At 40.5% G+C, this 20,545-nt stretch overlaps 1 protein-coding gene across 10 annotated transcripts in view; it reads right to left on the reverse strand.

The window, feature by feature from the left end:
- SEMA5B (semaphorin 5B) overlaps positions 1 to 20,545 on the reverse strand; it is a 281,295-nt gene that overhangs the window by 230,016 nt on the left and 30,734 nt on the right. The gene's annotated exons all lie outside the window — the stretch shown is intronic.

The following is a 20,545-nucleotide window of genomic DNA, read 5'->3' on the forward strand; positions in this document are numbered from 1 at the left end:
CCTGCTCAGTCCCTCAGACTAGGTTGCAGCCCTGGTTATCCTGGTTATCATCTTGAAAAAGATTTCAAAAATGGAGTTCTAAGTAGGCAATATGATTTGTGCCTGCGCTACAGCTAGTTGAAAAGGTACCAACAATTTTGGGCAACTATAACAATACCGCTCTGTGGATCTCACTTCAGATAGAATTTTTTTTTTCTAGACTAAAAAGAATAAGCTAAAACAGCCACTCCTCTGGAAGTATCAACTAAAAACCTGTAGAAATCTAAAAAACCTGTCATAGGTTTAGGATCAGCTTGGACTCATCTGGAGTTTAAATTACCAAGGAAGAAAATTCCTCATTTGATTGAAACCACTCGCGTACAGAGCTCTCCTTACTGATCGAAGAAAAGTGATTATCTGCTTTTTTTTCTGAGAAGGAAAATGACTGTTCCTAAAAAAGAGCTCACAAACGCCAATGTCCATTTTCTATAGACTTCTGAATTGCATTTCACACTCCAGATAAAAATTAATGACCTCTGCAGTGTGGAGAATGCTCCAACTGGGATCATTTTTTCTTTTATTCCTTACAGCACAAACACTGAGCAAAACGTCCTCAAAGATATAATTGTGTTATATCACGATACTAGACAGACACGGTGCTGAGACCAGACAGTAATTTACTCACTGAGGCTCTGATCCAGTTTCATTGAAATCAATGTAAAGGTTTCCTCCAACTTGAATGGCTATTGACTAGATCAATCTTTTTCTCTTCATAGCTGAACACAGCAATTTCCCATTATTGTTCTGTGACCTTGCTTTCTCATTAAACTTCACTCAAGGGATTCATAGGATACAGAGTACTGCATATGGAAGATAACTCAAGAGATTTATTCTACCCAATCATGTCTAAATAAAGTAGTGACAAGCAGGAGAACATACTTCTTTTCCTACCATGCAGTCTACTGGCCATCATGAGAATGTCAAGTTTTACTTTAAAGGTAAAGTAAAATCTTACACATAATATCCAGACCTCACCCTCTACAAAGTCATGGAAATATGTGCAGTGGGGTAAGCTAAGGACGAGTTGAACTGCAGTGCTGTTGGGGTTTGTTTGAATCGGACACTTCAATGCCTATAACAAAAGTTTGGCTGTTTGTGCTCCTTTATTGAACTCTGCTGGGTCATCCAGCCTCTCGCTCTTGCACACAACCATACTATTGATCCTTTTCATAAACAACCATGATCCCCACTAAACATACTCTCCCTTTCAGAAGCTGTGACAGAAAACTGCCTCTCACTTCTCTAGTGGCCAGAACATTACAGTTCCCAGTCTGAGCTCACAACCAATGGATACACACCTAATCCTGTGCCAGCCTAGTACTTTAGCTTAAATTGTTTTTTCCTTCCCTGGTATTAACACTGGTGATATATTTATAAACACTAATATCACCTTTCCAGCTCAGCTCTGGGTGCCAAGCAAGCCAGGCTGTTTTCATTTCCTCTCTAATGATGGTACTTCTCTCTGTCTAGAATATTTTGTATCTTGCAGTACTTTAAAATACTTGCACAAGTTTAGACAAACTATTATATTTTACAGACAGATGAAGCTATGATGACCTTCTGAATTACTCAGGGTACAGAATATCACCTGTAATTCCTGCATTTTGGACATAATTTCAGGTTGAACTAGGTCATTTATTTAATAAGCAAAGAAACAAATCCATAATATTCTAATGCATCAGGTACTCTAATGTGCTCAGGTACCAAAATGGTCAGAAACTCAGTGAAGGACATTCAGAGGGTAGAGCAGTAAAAACCAGCAGCCATGAAAAATGCTGCATTGTTTTAACAAATACATGTTCTATGATATGCTGAGCATCACAAAGTGCTTTCAAAGTTAAACTGGTTGTTTATCCTACATTTATAACAATATCAAGATTTTCTTTACAAGGGAGACTCTTAGAAACAGTTCCACTTGTTTTTATTTCTGTGCAAATATTTAAAACCATTCCAGGAGTACAGGGAAGACAGTAACGAAGAAAACACAGAGCTGGAAAGGGAAATTTATTAACGATAAAAGTCAGACTTAGCTCTGAGGTTTTGACACAAACCAAAAAGCATATGGAAGACATAATGGCAATATTGAGTCTTACATTCTATTTTGAAAACAGTAATGTAATGTAGCAATAGGTCTTCATGGAACAGAGTATGTTCATCACTTGGCCATAGATCTTCAGCTGGTGCAGGTGTGCAGCATGCAGAAATATCCTATCAGGATCCAAGGCATCCTTGGACTGACCCTTCCAAAAAGAGCTGAGGCATCCCTGGGCATAGCACCCTCCTTTATTTCAGTGATTCCAGTTATCTGGCCCTAGGGCTCACTCCTACAGCAAAATGCCTACTTCGATTTGGGATTGCTTTGAGGCAAGTGGAACTCTTTGCAGATGAGGTACTAATTTTGCATGAGCAAACAGTGCAACCTGTGGCTTAGCTTTAAGAGGTCCTGAGCCCCCACAGCTTTCACTGGCTGCCTCTGAAGCTCAGAGTCTTCAAAAGCAGAGCCAGCATATCCTCAGGGCCTGATATTTCCCCAACCTCAGAAGCACCGAAAACTAAAGCACAAAGGTTATCAAAGGAGTGTGTGAAAATGTACTAGATTGTATACTGTACATTAATACTAAATGTGTATCTGTCTAGTGCTCCCTGCAGCTGGTCTGCCACTGAGACACCAACCAGGACAGTTCCACAATTGGAAAAGCAGATGGGCTGTGATATTTCCATTACAAAGAACCAAACAAGGTCTTGCTGCCCACAGGTCCATGGACATATGCTTCCCCAAGACTGATGATTTATGAGCTAAAAAATGACAAGGCAGTGCATAAATCTGTGAAGGTGTTTTTAGTCTAAAAAAGAAGATCTGTGAACACTGGGGTTTTTCCATCACAGGCCATGTAAACACTGCTGCAATAAGGAATATGAGTATTGTTAAGTCTGAATCTACAGCTTTCCTGTAATGTCTGGATTTAATTTCCAATAAGTCTGCACTTTACAAGAACATATTTTTTTCCCAGTTTTCTTTGGCTCTATTTTCCAGGTCCTTGTATTTTGTTACAAAGAAAAGAAAGCAATCCATAAAATGTTTTAAAGACAGTATATCCTATGGATATAGGGCAAGACACGTCTTTAAAAATATGAACCAAACCATCATTTCTTCCTCTCCACCTTCAAAGGCTTTTGCAAATGTTGCAGTTATTGCCCTATCTTTATTTCTGAAAACAATTGTGCTTTAAGATCTGGCCATCCTTTCTTGCTATCAGCTTCATTAAAAGCTTCATTAAACGAACTGCTTCACTTTGTACTGAAACAAATTAGGAATACTTACATGATCAGTCAGCTGAGCAGCAGATAATGAACAGCTGAGAGACAGTAACAACCTAAATCAGTACAGCTGTTTAAAACACATGGACATGACTGTGTTTCAAATCTGCCATATCCTGGTGAAATACATAAATAATAGACACACTCCTTCCACACCTAGATTTCCTAATTACCCTTATGTGGTCCGTTGTAACCATACAGGACAGAACTGAGGGCAGAAATCAGTTTACTCTTACTGCACCCACTTCTCAGCTCATCTCACCCCTGGGTGTTGGCAGTAGCACCAGGCAGGTTTCCTTATTATCTGAATTCCCTCCAACAAATTCGTCTTAACCAGCATTGTAAACACATTTTAGTCTACAAACAGCTCTAAGGCTGATTTTATTGTAGTCCATAAAACATTTGCATTTGCACAAAAAAAAAAACCAAAAACACAAAAAACCCCAAAAAGCTTAGACAAAGAATTATCACCGAGGAAGTCCTGGCAGTTTCATGAATGCTCCTGTAAATATGCTTTGGCGTGAACATCTGCAAAACGGACTCATTTAAGCCCCCCATTTTTAGTGAACACTTCTCCCATTCACTCAGACTGATGACAGCTTCACATGTGGCTTGTGTACATTACACCAGCGCCCACCAACAAATGAGAGCCATGCAAAACCACAATGGGCTACTCTCAAGCAACTCTAAAACTGAGATTTGTCTCCATAAAAGCCTATATGAACACTTACTTTAAGTAACAAACAAATTTATCAAGTCACAAATCCCTGTGTGAAGACAAAAACCAGAGCTAAGGTTGCTGAAAGCAGTTACTGTGATTTAGATAAGGAATCTCCCATCACAAAGAAGCTCCCTGTTTAGCACAAGCCACTGATTTACAGATGCAGTGGCCTGAGCAACACATTGCATTTTCTAAAAGGGCCATGGCACCCCAAACACCAAAACAGGCAATATAAGCACTCATCTAATACAAAAACAGATTCTCTGTATGTACACACAGATTCATATGATAATCTTTAACACAAATCCACCCAAGAGACACAGGTGAATATGAAAAAGTCTGAAACAAACTCCTACTTATTTCTAATCCAGGAAATCAGACTCAAATTCCTCGATGGGGTTTGGGTATTCTATTTGTTTTATTTTGTTTTGCAGAAGGAGAGAATCCGCACTCTGTGCTCCCAGGATAAGGAGATGCTGTATGCCAAATGTCAGCATGGAGCACATTTTTACAGCCAGCTTCTAAACCCATGAATAAAGAAAAGGGCTTAGCGGAAATACTGACAGAAGTTTAACCACAGCGGGCCAAAGTTAGCCCTGTGTAGGTGTAGGCAAATCCACTGATGTTAATGGACTTGCACCAAGGCTGGAGCTGGCCCAATGCCTCCAGCTGGCACAGCTAAAATCTGCGGGGGTGATACAGAAAGACAGCAGCCTGGAGGGACTGCATGCTTCCCTCTGAACCTGGCGGGATTCATGTTCATCAGAATGGATTGCATCAATTCCTTCATGAATGAGCACCTGCAGATTCACCCACGATCGGCTCTAAGGAAACTCAGTGATGCCAGTTTTTCATGGGGCAGTGATTATGGATTACAGTGCTCCCAGTAAACTGTAAAGCCTGAAGGATGATAATGTGCCCCTCACTGGCAGAAACCTCCGTCAGGCCTCCTTTTGCACACAGTGCTGTGCTTTGTTTTTTCCCTAAGAGAAAGACCACACAGGGATTCTGACATCCTGTAAATGGAAAGCTGTAGTTGGTTTCTAAACGTGATGAATCCGATCCTGAGGGCCTTAGCTTCAGCGGGGAATGAATGAGCAAGCTCAGGAAAAACAATGGTGCATTATCAAATTAATTTCACAGCACAGATCACGTGAGATTCCCCGGAGTCCCTCCAATGCCAAAACACAATCCAATTGTGTGGATCAGCGGCACAACTGCTGTCATCAAGGGTAAATTAACTGGCCAGACTCATCCCCTGGTGTAACCTCACTTGAATTACTGAATAGGACAGTAGGATACTGCAACAGATAATTTTAATACGGAATTTGACCAGTTTCAAGTTTTGCCAGTAAGTGGAATTTCCAGTCTTTGTCTAGATTAGCAGATTTAGTAATATTGCATAAAATCCTGCTTTACTGAAGGGCTCCATATAGGCATAAATTTTGTCCATATGGAGCTCCACTGCTTTGAAGTAAATCATGCTTGCTCCAGTTTCATTAATGGAATGACAGTGGGTCACAGCAGGTGACCTCCAAATCCTACACACACAAGGAAGCATAAATACCCTTACACAGCCTGACATAGACTGCATCTGTATCACAATCAAACTGAAAGTGATTTAGGCTACAGTCCTGCAAAGAATTCTGCATGGGTACATCTAGAAATGTATATTGCTGGAAAGCTGCCCTGAGCAAAGCAGCTTTGTCTTAGCATATGCTGAGTGCCTTGAAGTATGCACACACTGAAATAGTCAAGCACAGCACAAGATCTTGCAACACTGTGGAAACCAACATGACAGGTATGTTGGGGATTTAACTGAAGACATTCAGAGTTATCTGCTACCATGAGCTGGAAGATGAAAACTTTCTGACTGCAACTTGTGTAGCTTCATTACAGACTAAGTCCCTGCAGATGAGGCAGACACTCAGCAAGCACTACAATATAATTTCCAGCCCCAGTTCTACATCTCATGTGCTCTTAATTCAGCAGTGTGTTCTAAAGAAAGGTGATGCTGATTCACAGTTCAAAAAATGTAGTGATACAGCAGAGAACAGTGATATCATACATGACATAAGAGGCATGAATCAAGAAGTTAAATAAAGCAAAGGGCAAGGTCAGGTACTTAAAAACCAGCAAGAATATTGCAGATATAACGGGCTAACAGAGAAAGACCTGAGTTTATAACTGCATTCACAAGCCATTTGAGCCATTATCAGAGCATAGCTGTTAAAAAGACAAATGAAGCTACATCATTGTATTAAAAAACATTTTTCTAGCAGAGGTGCAAAAGCATTAACAGAGCTGTTCAATACAATTCTATCTTTTACCCAAAGGAGAAGAATTAAAACTTGAGGAGGTCCAGAGAAAACCTACTCATGCTATCAAACACTTTATGGATCTCATGGGCTTTAGACTGGTTTAGGAAAACAAAACTGAGAAGGGAGAAGATTACTAACTATAAATATATCAGTATAAAATAGCTATTTAGGGTAAAAGAAAGGTTTCATACAAGAAATTAAATTATATAAGGTGTCTCTGAATAGTATTAGCTTACACCTTCAAAAATATTTCTGGCTATCAAAGGGCTGAGTTTCTTTACTAATGTTCCAGTGAGAATAGCGAGAAAAAGACAACTGTTAAAAGCGGGTCTTGCCAGGACTGAACAACATACAGCCTATGAAGAACAGACAGTAGGGTCAGCAGTCTGGAGATGTCATCCCAGTTTTGCTTCTCTGTGGGGTACTTGAGACTCCCCAGCCTTGTTGAGGAGCCAAAGTCCCACCATACATGGGTTTATCACAAAATGATGGACTCTTACTATATAGCAGCTTTCCCATGTCTTTTCTTACCCGATAGATTCAAAAGGCTTCCTACTTAAAAACTAATAAAACAATCTGGCCAAAATTTAAGGGAAGATTACAAGATTTGAGGGCAGAATGATTGGAGGGGCGTAGCAGCTGAGCAAGACTTCAACAATAGGAGTGTTAATAAAAAGGTAAATAAAAACATGCAACAACTACAATCTAAGCAACAGCTACGCCTAGACAATAAGGAAACAACAGTAAATCTTGTGGTAGCATGTTACCACTTGTCAGATGAACATAAAAAAGTGACTCCATGAGTGCTCCTAGCCCATTGCAAATGAATGAAGCATGTTCACCAAAATAAATAACCTCTAGCAAGATTCTGGAGATGAGTGGCTGGAGCAATAACATCTTACTCTAGGTTGACTCCAACTACAACACATTTGATGGCAGCCTCCACTGTGCAGAGAATCAGCCATCAAAGAATAGCTCATTACACTGTGGCTATGATGTAAGTAGCCACACCAGTGTACTGCAAGCAGCTGCAGCAATAAGCCTTCCCTGGCACTTATAAATTCTATATGATTTATGTATTTGGGGGTATAAAGCATAATTTGTGTGACGTATTTAGAAAGCTTTAATTAATTTAGTGATTGATGCTCTAAAACTACTGAGTGAAGTTAAGACTTTTTTAAATCGTTAAATTATATTTTGGAATTAACATGAGTAGGGCTGAGTAATCACCACTTCATGTTCATGTATAGTTCATTCACATCAATTAAGTTCTGGTATATAATGAAGAAGAGAAAGCAGCCAAACAAAATGCTATTGCAAGAATCTGGGTGGCAAGTTCAGTTCACAAAAGAATAAGAAAAATAGTAGATTTTCTTTAATCCATTAGAAGAAAACAAGTCTGAGAATTATTAAGAAGGCAGGATATATACTGTTCATGGTACAATTATCTCAGGCTCAGAGTGATGAAGTATTTTGAGAGCTATCCTTAGAAGACATTCCATCCTGCCCAGCAATACAGTTCCAGGTACCTGTTTAACTGTATATCATACAGATGCAAAAAGAGAAGAGAAGAGAAGAGAAGAGAAGAGAAGAGAAGAGAAGAGAAGAGAAGAGAAGAGAAGAGAAGAGAAGAGAAGACCATAACCAGTTGAAGTGCTATGGAGGATTACAAGCAGACTCAAATACAATATCTTGAGGATTCCTTGATGTAGGGAACACCTGAAATGCTTCCTCTTGGAGAGGAGGCCAAAAGTATTCCTTGTATCTCTTCTGATTTTACCTTACTACCAGTATGGTAGGAGAGAAACAGTGAAAAAATAAAAACAATATCACTGGCATCATGGATTAAAAGACAGCAACTGAATTTTTAGGAAAAAGTACATATTATTTGTGTCTCATTGTGTCTCACAAGCTGGTTGGTAAGCCTACTTGTAACAAGTCTGGGGAGGGTAACTTAAGAGAGGGGTTTGTTGATGGACCAACAGTGAATATGAATCCAGATTATCCAAACTCATCAATCCTAATTCTTTATATAGAGAAATTTCTCACAGCCCCTCTCTCGGTGTAAAAGCTCAGGAAAATCAATCAATATATTACTTTTGTTATTTGCCACACACATTCCTCACAGTTGTGCCTGCCCTAGTCCCCTTGGTTATGTTGCTTAATGCCTACTCACATACAAGCCCAACATTTCTCTGGAGATTTATTCTCCTCTGTATCTCACCGTGGCACCAAGAATATAAATTGATCCAATTTGCCACCTGTCAGGACTCAGGGACTCAAAAGCAAAGAGCGCTGAGGTATGAAATGGATGGATACTGACCGTGATAAAACAGTTCAGATTATCAGAATTACTTCATCCCTTAAAGATAATGACTCCAGCAACATCCTACCCTTTGGCAGAGGAACTCAACACATGAATAATAATTATCACCCTCAGTTCTGCACTGAAGTTCTGGTTGTATCTGACTCTTCTCAACTTGTGAGAACCCAGACAATCCCACCCCAGGTAGAGATCTGCAGAATGGCAGTCACATCCTCTTTATGCCGTGACAGAACAAGCCACCGGCTTGTACACCGAGCTATCAGCAGAGCTGCTGGTACCACAGATCCCTAGCACCTCTGGTTTCTCTGTACCTGTGCTGACAGATGCAACTGCTGTTGATCTATCAGTGAGCTCTCCACCTTCAAGAAGTCCTCATCAGAAAGACAAAACCTTTTACACATCCATCTTTCTCAATTTGCCAGGCACACTGAGAGGAGAGCACCAAGCAGTGCTAACTGACTGGAGAGCAGATGAACACTGTAACATTGTGCTGCACAGGCACCACAGTCAATTCCTGCAGCAGACACTCATTTGATCAAAAGTGATTCTGCTGGCAATTTACTTTTCTTGATCCCACTGAAAAAGAGTTTTAATCTCTGTTTTAAACTTGACTTCTACTTGCTGCCCTGAGGAATATCAAGGCCAGATAAATGATTTTCAAAGACAAGACAGTTTCTTTTCTTCCAGATTCAGAAAATGATTTTGTCTTGATAAATAATACAGGCTTTAGTCGTTTAACTTAACTCTGAGTTACAAAGCACCTCTGCTCTCTCCAGGTAACCAAGGACACATGCATTTTTAACACACCTGTCTCAAAATGAGTTTGCAGGGCAGGCAATCAAAAATCTACCCTGTAATCTGGATAATGAGATATAGAGCCATTAGAAACCACTCAACATGCAGCCCCATGCTGTCACTTCCCAGATTCATTTTATTAAGAATGGCTACATTATAAAGAATTTCTCTGCTGTGGGGGGAAGAAAAGAAGTTCGCCGAAACTAGTATTTTTTATAGCTACGTGTACTTCCAAAGCTTCACAAAACCTGAAACCTCACCAGAAAGTAGAGAAAAAAACCACTGGTTATTCCACAACATCAAAGCACAGATAATTTAAACAGAGAAAAGAGTTTCCTCTGAATGTGTGTATGATCTAACATTAATTTTGTCTTGACATTTCCTTGTCTTCCTCATTTCTAATTCCCTCCTTGCATCCACACACCAAACTTTTCTCCACATTCTAACCACCACTGCTTTGGACACCACATCCCAGAGTGTTTCTACGTCATTCAACATCTCCACCATTTGGTTCCTGAGCAAGGGGCAAATCATCCAGCCCCACATCAAAACAACAGGTAGGAGCAATCTGAAAACTTCACAGGTTTCTGTAATGGAAGGCAGCAAGGAACAAGCAAGGTCTTATTGCCAAACAGCAAGGAAAATTAATGAGGCTTTCAAATGCCCAACTGGCAGCGATAGTGCGTTAAAAGAATGTAAAAGAAGGGAAAGGACCATCTGCCTGCCAACTATGAGCACTCTCTGCCTGGTGCTAAAAACTCGACTGACTGCTGGGCTTGAAATTCAGGTATTAAAGTTTAAGAGATGTGTTCAAGACTTTTATGAAATGAATGTGATTTACACCAAAAGACACAGCCAGTGATGCTTCTTATCCTCTCTTACTTTTACTAGTCTTTTTCCTCTAAATGGATTTTCTGGATCTTTGACCACCAGTAAAATTTCAGGCTTCCAATAAAGGATTCTTTTTAAATTACAATGAATCATACAATATATGAAACAGGGGTTGATATGCAATTCCAGATTGCTTGGTCATTGAGCTGAAAAAAAGAAAACGGTAGCCTAATCATCAGGCTGAAGGAGGGCAAAAATAGCCTAAAAAGAAGTATTTCCTCTGAAACCTTTCAGATTCATATCTGGTAAAGACAGAAGGAAAGGCTTCTCTAGGATTTGGTGGTAGCTGAGCCTGTCTTGAATATAAGGCACTATTTGACACAACAGTGATTAGTGTTCGGTTTGTGAAGTTTTACAATAGTCCCTGCAATTGACATTACCCCTAACTCAGAGCTGGGAAGACTGAAGTATCTAAGTTACGTTTGCACCCATCTATCTCACACACACACACACACACACACACACACACACACACACACACACACATACACACATGCAGTTTGAGGACAGCAAGCTGTACTAATCATGCACAAGCCTCGATTCAGAAGCTGTCCTGACTTATCAAGCAAAATCACTCTCCTAGGGCAATGAAATAAACAGGTGTTCGCATATCAAAAATGGGAGTTAGTGGCTTTCCACTGCATGGACTCATCTTGTTCCAAGCCTGTAGTTTTCAAAGGTATCTGAAGCAACAGATTTATGCCGAGCCCGTAAGATGCACAAGTTGGTTTAACAAAGGACATGCTGGAGTTGGAGCTGAGCATTAAGTGGTGGCACTGGAAGATATACATCTCTATAGTGAAGCTTGCAGTAGCATTAAACTGCAGTTTATAAGAATGAAGCTTAGTGACCCCTCACATAAAGTATGGTAGCAACAGAGCCATCTACAAATACTGGAAAAGTATAAAAATCTAGAAAGAGTTAACTGGGGGAATGGGCAAAAACTTAAGGAAAGTTTAGGCTGACTGTTAGACAGAGTTCACTACTGGCCAATTATATGCCTTCCCCAGGGAAGCAATAGGTGCTCAGTTATTTAAAGCCAACAGGAGAGAATGCATTGTAGGGAACAATCCCACATTAGTAAGAGATAAAGCGGATAGGCTGTCAGTCTTTTCCAATTCAAGTTAGCTTATGATTTACTAGTAATTCTTCTTTGGGCTAAAAGGTTAAGATCCCCACTATTCTTACTAGTCTCCATAAATGCACATTACCCAACAGACAGAGAGTAAAATTTCTCCCTGTACAACGTGCTGTACTGTCACCTTGCAATTACTGAAATATAATGCAGTGAAGCCTTATCACCACAGAGATTTTACTTGCCAAATGATGGTGAGGATTGCTTTAACTAGAATTCCCTGCACTTTGCAAAACAACAGAGCAGTTACACCTTGTCTCTTTGAGTCTGAGTGTGCCTGGGAGTTATGCCTGGGTGAAGAAAACAGGTTGTGATTAAGATCTACTGAGATACCTGGAGCAATTCCGGGCTCTGGCTACAAACACTGTCTGCATTCCTAGCAGCTGTAATGCACTTTCAGCTCAGGCTCCAGACTTCAACACACCTTGCATCTGCCCTAGACTAGGTGGACTAAGAGCCCACGCACATCTCACACTGCTCCCGGAAGATGACACAAGACAAAGTGAGTAGCTTTATGTACAGACAGGACAAAAGATGTGCCAAGAGCTGGAAGCACTGGAGAAGCCAGTTATTTCAGGTAAGCAGCAAGGGGAGACATTTAGAAAAGGAAGTTTCCCCATCTGTGGAAAACAAAGAAACTTGTCACTCTAGAACTAAAAGCCTGTGTGGGTTACCAGAGATGAAGGAAACAATGTCAGGGAGGAAGGAAACAAAAGGAGGAGGTTTTGCAATGATTCAACTATCAGCCGTGAATTGCCATTTGCAGAGGATGACTCTGGGATTCAGGAGAGAAGCCTAGCATGGGAAGGAAAGGAGCAGAGATTGGATACAGACATTTTTTATTTTCCCTAGTTTTCTGATGCCTATTCTGCATGAAAGGACAGAGCTAGTGGCTTAGGAATCCTCTGAAAATCCTATTTCTCTTATCTATCACACATACCAAGAGAGACAAATTGTTGACCAGAATGAGCTGGGATATAGAAATACAGGGAGACAGAACTAAAAAAAGAACACATAAGAAACCAAGTTTTACTCCCTGCTCATGTATGATGGTGGTTAAAAGCATAAAATTAAAATGCCTGTGGTAACACATTCCTGGCTTAGCCAGGCCGAGGTGAGGCCTCCTGACTAGGAAGAGCTGCAGGGCACACAAAAGCACCAGATGTTTGCTTGCTGAATGACTAATCGTGCCCTCACCCTCAGTAAAGTGTTCGAGTGGCATGAAGAGACACATTCTTGGCTTCATAAACAGCTACGTTAACATTCAGGAGAAAATGTCATTAAAAGTCTGTATGTACTTCAGCCCAAGGCTGGAGTAGCTGAAAACTGCTCGTTCCCTCACCACCCCGACCAGCCCCCAAGACAGATGGGGAGACTTTCTGGTGAAACACGAACAGCTGTATTCACTGGATTAGGTACAGTTCTGAGGATGAATGCAAAGAACATCATCCAAGCACTGCAGCCTGCAGGGACTGGGCAGAGGGAGGGAAGGGCCTTGCCCTGTTGGAAGGGCAGCAATCCTGTCAGCGGCAGCCCAGCCAGCAGCAGACGGGAGCTTGCCCATTTCTGACAACGCAGAAGGGAATTGGGAAATGAACAGAGGTTACAGGGCAAACAGCATGAGAAAGGTTGGAGCTCAGCCTGTTTCCATCCAAAAGAGCCACATAATTTAAAGAGCTTGTAAGAGAGGCAATTCAACTGCAGTTTGCTTTTGGGGGGATTTCTGACAGAAAAACGATAGAGACCTGCCCTCCTGCATTCAGCAGAACAGATCCACAACCTCTAAGGAGAAGCTAACACAGCAACACTTCCATGTATCAGGAACTCTAGGCTGAGAAACGTTATCCTCAAACCCCTGACCAAAGAGGGCAGGCAGAGCCAAAAGGCTTTTTCTGAGAAGCAGTGGCTGTGATTATCCTTCTCAGACTGGTTTCAACAAACAGCAGCACCCTAGAAGTGCTTCTTTCTCTAGCAGGTATAACCCCTAGAAGAGGACAAGCACACGGATCTGTTGTTACACGAGTCCTTCCTGATGGGAACAGGATGCCAACCAAGCATGCTTTAGATTTTTTACTAAAACTACCTGTCAGACTGCCAAAGGTATTAAATAACAAATCTGCTTATTTTCAACCATGACCACAGTTCAGTGCAGCCAAGTGAAAACAGTCTCTTGCAGGTGGACAGCATATAAAGTGCTACACCCAGGCCCTGGAGAGGATACCCTGCCCTTAACGATGTGTATTCCAGCTGTACTGCACAGATGTACAGTCTCCGTTCCAATTTTAAAAATACTGACTTTGGTAGACTCACTAGTTTAAAGGTAAAATATGCTATTGGCTCTAACTTCAATTGTACAACATTGATCTATTCTACCTTCTATTAAAATACAATCTTGGTAGCCATCCATGTCGGATGCAGTAATGAAAACCAACCTGCTTCTACAGACCACAAGCCATTCTAAATGAGAGGAACTGTTAACTGGGCACGCATGAAGGAGTGAAATGAAAAAACTCTGAAACAGTAGAGACATGCACAGTCCTCAAGAATACTTGGTTTAGATTGGAAGACAAGTATCTTCAAGAGACAGCCTCACCCAAAGACACTGGAAGGAATTTTAAGACACTCTCTCCCTTTTATAACAGTGGTCTTTGGATAAGGTCCATAGCTAGAAGTTCATAGCCAATCCATAGGTTTTAAATTCAGGAGGAACAAATACAGTAATTTCTTGAGTAACTTTTAGAGGGGTAGTCTATAAAAGACAGCTTGCTCTCAGCACTTCAGAGCTGGTGCCAGTTAATCAAGCTGATGGAAACTTCAGTGGCAGTTGGAAGTACATTTGGAAAGGGGAGAATGGGGAGCATCTTCATTTGCAGCCCACTTCGAAGTGAAGTTATCTAGGGAATCATAGGAACATGGAATACAGACAAGAGAGCTTTGGCAACTCGTTAGTAATCTCTTAGTCCTGAAAGGAAGCTCAACAATTAAAGCTAGCATGTGAGCTTTAATGCACCGGAGAGGTCTGGCTTTCGATTTGAATGCTGAGGTTTGGAGGCTCATCGCCAACAGCAGCCACAGAGTCAGCAGCTTGTTTCCAGTTCGTGAACTCCATATGCAAGCTGGATTTCCACTTTGGGAAGAGCTGAAGGGAAATAATTCAAGTTATCATGCCTTTAGGGTCTATGTTTTTTTAATTATTTTTTTTTTCCACCCAGGCTGGCACATGTCACTTAGGAGTGAAGCCAACGCCAGACACTCAATGTGTCAAAGTGACTCACCACTGATCACTGCTTGTTACTGGGAGCCCTGGAAATGCAAACTTCTTGCATCAAGGGAAGAAAGGTGGCTAATATCAGCTGTTCTGCAAATAATTTGCAGAAGTAAGTGAGTTAGCAGCAGCTAACCAGTGGGAATCTACTTTTTCTGAAAGCACTGCTCCAGCAGGGCGGGTTTCAGGGATGAAACTGCCAGTTTGAACTAGAACATCTTGTTTTTAATAGCACATATCTGTCCTTTCTGCTGTTTTGATGAAAGAAATGGTCATTTCAAATAAAAATCACCAAATGGGAGCTGCACTTCAGACTGATTATTTCCTATGTATATAACTAATATACAGGGATTAGAAACCATTCAAAATACATACCACTTTTCAGATAATCCTCTACAACAATCTTTGATTAATTCTTACAACTCTAGAAAATGCTGTCTGTCTTCTTTTCCTTTTTTCCTTAAGCGTTATTACTTCAACAGAGAAACCTGGTACTGACTTCCCAGTGTTTGCCCAAGGCATTTAGTGAGCTGCTGGTAGAGATGAGTTTAGAAGTTAAAACTCACCAGTTCCCAGGTTTGTATTTAAGCAATCACAGCACACATCTTTCTTTCTCTGTTGATTCATGTCCCTTTCTAACTGTTACCACAGACCAAAGCAGGTGACATTTGTACAGAATCACTTGAATGCAACCAATATTAATACCTGTGATTTTAACTGGCCCAGACTAAGTGCTCCCCGAGCTTTACAAATCCCAGATACCAAAGCCTTACATCATCCCCGTGAAGTACTCTTTGCTTTATAGGGGGGCTGAGTAACAAACCATACAGTGTTCATGGGACATGTTAATATTCACAGAGTAAGCATGTGACAGGACTTGATGCTAGCCATGAAGTTCAGTGGTTCCCAGGTGTTTCAAGAGTTCTCCGAGTCTTCAACCAATGTTCAGCTCAAGAGTCCATTTTGCCCTTCTTTCAGTTCAGTTTTCAGCCAGAAATGTTCTCCAAAAGAGTCCAAAAGAGGCAGAAAAGTTGTAAGAAGACTGTGTGTTCTCTAACAACCTCATTAAGGACAGACATCCACATACAGAAATTCTGTAGGGTGAAGGGGCCAGTCACAAGAGACTACTGTTTTGTTCTCTAAACAAATTTTGGGGCTGTGTGCAGTGTAACGTACATACCATTTAACCTCTTAACACTGTTAGTTGTAGGTGCCAATAAACTCAACAAGGGAACATTTGAAATCAGTCTCACCTAACTGTAAAATCGATGCTGCCTGTCACAGCACAGTAAAATGCTACAGCTCCAGCTGTACTGTATGGTTGCACCCTCCCACTGCATGAAAACACACACTATGATGCTGCAGTCCTGTTAAAACAATTTTCATTAAATGTCTCAAAAAGCTAAACAGATTGCTATCTGAAAACACAGAGAAAGCATTTAAACCACAAGGTTCTTGGATTTCAGATGGATTCCCATTGCTATTTGAATTAGAGTCAGGCAGAGGTTCCACAAGTGTCACTGCACAAGCTGCTATCCACGGAGTAACTTCTCATCCCAAAAGAACTTTTGATCTCAATGAGAAAAACAGACTACATGTACTCTAGTGCTCATTCATGGTGGAAAGTTGAGGCAGAGAGCACTCATCAGACATCCTCCTGGAGCTGGTCTAAACTTCCTGTTCCAGCATCATCTGACCTCTGCTTCAATTAGAACTTCCTGCAAAAAGGAAATTATTGCCCAATAATCCAGGATGTAAATCTAAATTGCAATAGGTAATTCCTATTAACTCCCCAAGTGAATACTGCATTGCACAGTCAGAGCATCTTCTTGCGGCTGAGAGGATTACATTAAACCACATAAAGGCACTTTTTAGTTACCACTCCACCTCAGGCAGGAGAAGCAACCACTGCACAGCTAGGCACACCAGTGATAGCTGACAAGGCACAGGCTGTATTAGCACTCTAAACCTAAAGATGCTAAAGAGGTTTTTGTTTAAGTGACACATTTGTTCCTTCATAGTCCATCATCTGACCAGGTTCAGCTACATCTAAAAACTCCAGTGAGGAAAAAAGAAAACAGCAACTGTCTGAAGACAGGACTTTTGTAAGTACACGTGTCAGTGATGATGGTTTTTTACAAATTTAACCCATACAAAGACATGTAGGTGCCAAGAACTCTTCCCAATAACATAGTATCATGCAGCATCCCATTGCTCCTCTAAGCTCTGATATTCCAAAGTCTCCAAATGCCTGCTCCATTGCCTGCAATCCTGAAGAAAAGCCAAGAAGAGGCTCAGCACATTTGACATGCTGTACTCTTGATAGCAGAAAGGGTGTTTTAGCTGCTGGCTCCACGGTAAACCCTTTCTTTTCATTAAGGGTATATCCAAACAGTATTTTACTGGCAGGCACTGCCAGTCTTCTGCTTGGACTTGACATTTATGAGTCTTGTTCACCTGCACCCTTAACTTTTAAGGATCTCACTTGGCTATGGCCTCTTACATCCCTTTCCCACATAAGAAACTCCAGCTCATGACAGGAAGTGCTTTAAACTCTGGTTAATTAACTCAGCAAGAGAAAGTCAGAGCTCAAAATCTACCCTTCCCTGTCAGAAACTCCTTACTCTGAAGATAAGAAACATGAAGATGCTGACAACTCTTAAACACTCCTCCCACAGGAAATACATTTCTCCCATAACTTCTAGGGAATTACTCCTATACAGTCTCAACATAAAAAAATTCCTGGGAAACGGTGACACCCACACATACACACACCTTCCCAGGGGCAAGCACAGAGGCACTGAGGAAAGGCACATGGCTTTGCTGTTGTACTATTCACACAGAGTTTCCAACCTCCTAGGTGAGTTGTGCAGTGAAGACAAGATATGCATTTGGGACTAACTTGCTCTGATCTGGTACAGCATGCCCAGGAAACTGGACACCTGCACTTATCCCTCAGCTCTACCACTGACTGCACACCCCAGGTGTAAGCCATTGAGCCCAGCAGCCAAATCTGACAATGAGGTACCCTGCTGGAGAGGCATGGTTCTGAGATCCCTAGGGTCCTAGCTCTCCATGACTTCCGTCTGCTTTGAGCTTTGAGGATCCATGAGACCAGAAAAGCACTACCAGACATCCAAAAATAGAGGCTGTACCTCACTAGCCTGTAGGAAAAGCCATGTCCTCTGCCCTTCTACACAAGTAGCATACAACCTCATGCATTTTAGTAGAGCCATCTCTATTAATACAACATGGGGATGTTGCATGTGGGCCCTGGTCTCTCTCTCTTTCCCTTTCAATTTATCCTTCCTTAAAATGAAAATAAATAATACCCACAAAGCATGGCAAAGCACTTTGTAATCCCCAAATGAAAGGTTCTGTAGGTGTGAAGTATTCATAAGATGTATTTATTTTCAAACTGCAAAAAAGCTGGTTGCTGTGTTTCCTGGCTGTGTTTAGCAGACCTCTCTGCTGTGCACATCTGAAGCACACATCAGGGAAAGAAATGCTGTGATAATCGACTCCAAATCCCACAATCTATTTGTTCTAGTAATTAAAGAAATATTTACTCAGGAAGCAGGTTTACACGGGATGAATAGTTTCTAAGAACAAATATCATTTAATTATGTGTAAGTGCAAGAAGCATGCTACATATTAAGTAGATTAATTTATTCTCACTAAAAATACACACATATTTGATGCTTGGCTATTAATTTTCTGTGTTGGAGAAAAGAAATGGTAAGGAAGTGTTCACAGAGTTGACTGCTTTAGAAGCTTATTTGAGTGTGATCTGTACATTTTCAGAAAGAACCAGAATAAGTCCTCTGCATAACTTCATTTACTCACCATATTTTATAAATAAATTGTATTCTGAACTGTCAGAATTGTTCATTGAATGACACTAAGGATAAAAAAACCTTTATTTTTTAACAGTTACCATAAGCATTCATAACATACTCTTCAACAGCATCCAGCCTTGCTTTATACGAAAAAATAATTTCCCAGAATGTACAGGAACTATTTCAAGGCCCTTCTTTAACATAAAGACTCCATCATATTCCTTCTGTCAAACAAGAAAAAAATGTTTGTGGCTGCAGGACTGTCTTTCACTGCTGCCCTCTATGAGCTTAGACAAGAGACTTCTCTTTGTCTCATCCTCTTCCCTGGTAAAAAAATCAATTTGTTCACTTAAGACTCGTAAAGGACAATGCAATGAGTGTATTATAGTACAGCTGAATAAGGCACAAAATAACAATGATGACTGTTTTTGGAAATTCTTCTTCCTGTCCTCTTCATGTGCTACTAAATATAGCGAAGCAAGACAGTTCTAATTGATTCTTGTCTTTGTTCTTACTGTTGCTTTTCATTTTCTGCACAAGCTTCCTCTCTTTTTAACATCCTTGAAAACCAAGAAGAATTTACTGGCATCCCACCACAATTCAATGTGCTGTAACCACCTGGTTTTATCCCATCCAGAAAGCTGGATTTTCACATTTGCTCCTGTGTTTGCTAGTAAGCAAAAGACTTCAATTCTCAAAGACACAGACTTAGCCTACAAATAAAGTTTTTAGCACTCTTGATGAAATGGAATATCACTAGCCTTGTGTGTGAAAATTCAGAAATCAGTACATTTTAAGGGAATTTCCAGTTCCTACCATGGTTTAGCTACTGCTGAGTTCAGCTGAGCATGTTCAGCTAAATGGATGTTTGGTTGATGCTGTTTGAGCTGAGGGAATGGACTAGACAATGTGTTACAGTAAGTTCTATGAAAATCTGGCCACCAATATATTAAGTTAGTCTGACTTTATCACATGCAGCTCAGTATTTCATTATAATCTTTAAATCTTAGGCTTTAAAAAATACCAAACTGAAATTTAGAAGGATATGGGAGAAAGGAAACAACCTTTGAACTCCACTGTGAAATGGAGGGGCCAGCAAAATAAAAAGAGCTTTGTAGTACTTTGGAAATTAAGAGCAGACCATTTCTATCAAATAAATGCTGTTGTAGCTGAAACAACACAGATTGCAGACACATTTGTAGATTTCTGTTTTACAGAGAAGCTGAAGTTTTTGGTGAAAGTTCTTCCTACATCAATCTGCTTTGAAGTGCTTCCTACAATCATGATAATCTGTTCCAGAAACTGGTCATAATAGAAAACACTACTTCAACACAGTCTACAAAACACATTTCTAAAAAAGCTTTCAGTTACACCTTAATTGTAAATATGCCACCAAGCCACTCATTTTTTTGCTTGGGAGAGTTGGTAAGCACGTTTCCTGATCTCCTGCCTTCTAATCATGTCTATCAAGTCTTTGTGACTGACAGACATGTTAGCTCTGCTATTCAAAACAAATAAGAGATGCTTAAATTACACTGCTGCATTTTCAAGAGGCACTGTTGGGTTGAAAATGTGGGGCCATCTCCTGCAGCTCTGACTCAGGTAGTATGCCAATTTCAAAACCAAATATTCATTGGATAAGAACTGCAAAATGTGAACTTTTTTGGTTTTTTTAGGATGAAAAATCCATTTTTAACTTACAAAAATTGAACTCTTCCTACTGATGTCCCTTGTTGCAGGGTCAGGCTCTTGTCTCTTCAATATCTTAGACCATTAGAACTACATGTATCAGATTATTTCCAACTCATTAAACTATTAATTTAAACCTTATTTATCAGATAGAAGTGAAAATTATCCTGCTGGCTCAAGGCTGTTGTGATAACTTCACTGAAGCA

This window comes from Cyanistes caeruleus, chromosome 7 (assembly GCF_971803275.1).
Source record: "Cyanistes caeruleus chromosome 7, bCyaCae1.hap1.1, whole genome shotgun sequence".
In the NCBI taxonomy this organism is placed as follows: domain Eukaryota; kingdom Metazoa; phylum Chordata; class Aves; order Passeriformes; family Paridae; genus Cyanistes; species Cyanistes caeruleus.